We start from the raw sequence: 1,712 nt of genomic DNA on the forward strand, positions 1-1,712 counted from the left end.
TCAGCCGGGTCCTCGACGTGTCCGTCGACGTCGACGTGCGGTTCGACGACGGCGCCGTCTGCAGGGTCCCCTCCGTGACGAAGCGCCACAGCAGCGGCATGCGCTCGGACGCGTACTGCGACAGCCTCTTCTACCCAGGGCAGCCCGTCCGAGCCGATGACGCCTCTGTCTTCCAGGCCGCGCGGTGGCTCAGCGGCCAGTGGCAGAGCACCCACGCCGAGGGCGGCGGCACCGTCGCCAGGGTGGAGCTGGCGGACGTGCTCGGTCGCGTCGGCGCGCCTGGGTGGCACCAAGCGGCAGGAAGTCGTCCGGGCGTCCGCGCCGCCGCCGCAGCAGCGCACTCGCGACCTCGCCTTCTTGTGCTCCAACGACCATTGTTTCTGGGGCCTGGGCGACCGCTGCTTCCTTGGCGACGCCGACGCTACTACGCCGCCCATGTCCGTCGTCACGGACACCCGCACCACCGTCGACGTGCTGTGGCAGGAGGGCACGCGGCGGCACGGCGTGCCCTCGGCGTCGCTCGTCCACTTCAACAGCCACACCGAGGAGTTCTTCCCGGGGCAGCGCGTTCCTCAGCCTGTACGCCGTCGATGAGCTCGCACCCGCAGACAATGGACCGGCGGCTGCGGCGACGGCGGTGCCTCGCGTCGGCATTGTGAGAGGCGTCCACTGGAAGGACCAGTGGCGGATCAGGATAAAAATCCACCTATGGCGAACTTTGTACTAGCTACTAGATTGTGTGACAAAGCAGAATCGTGCTAAAATATGCCTTCAAGCCTACAACTAACATTTAAAAAATGTTGTAAATTGAAGTTTAAAACATAACTAATTGCCTTCCCGTTCTTTTTCCCTATCTGTGCTGCAGCAAAATCACTGTCCATCCTACTTGATCATGCTGCTGCACTGGTGACTAGTTTATCGTGGTGGAGGCGTGCTGCACTAGACGGTGAAACTTGGAAGCACGAAACCGCGAACACGAAGGAAGCCGAGGCGGACGACAAACCGCGGGCAGGAATTGAATCGCCGTCTCCCCGAGCGTACGTAGATGGGAAGCTTTTCACCTTCCGCCTGGACCCTGCGCGCGTGGGCTTCCATCACGCTGACGCAGCCCAAATAAGCCCTGCCAACAGGCAACAGCGCTCTTCGGCCTTTCACTCGACCGCCGGACGCTCGTCGTCTTCCTCGGAGAGTTGGAGTTCTGTACTCGCGAAAAAAAATAGAGAAGCAACAGATGTCGGCCATGGCTGCCAGGTCCGGGCCACTACACCACAACACCAATATTAGCGATGGACGGTCTGACGCTAAAAGCGGCTACAGCGACAGACAATCTGACGCTAAAAATTTATAGCGACAGACTTCTGCAGCCGCTGTAAGTCCTGTCGCTAAAAATCTTTAGCGGTACTTTTAGCGTCAAACAATCCGTTGCCCTGAATTTTTTTAGCAACAGATAGTCTGCTACTACTCTTTAGCGACAGATAACCTCCCAGTACTCTATAGCGACAGACAATTTGAAGTTGCAAATGTTTTTAGCGACTGATGGTTTGACGAGATCATTTAAAGACATTTAAAAAAAATAAAAGGCCATTTGGTTGCAAATTAATACAAAAGTAACATCATTGTGCACATTTCTCATACAAATAGATTCATTCATAAACCTGAAACATAGATCCATGATTAGATAAAGTTACTATGCTTCAGTATGATGTATTATT

This window comes from Miscanthus floridulus, chromosome 16 (genome assembly GCF_019320115.1).
Source record: "Miscanthus floridulus cultivar M001 chromosome 16, ASM1932011v1, whole genome shotgun sequence".
NCBI classification, from domain to species: Eukaryota; Viridiplantae; Streptophyta; class Magnoliopsida; order Poales; family Poaceae; genus Miscanthus; species Miscanthus floridulus.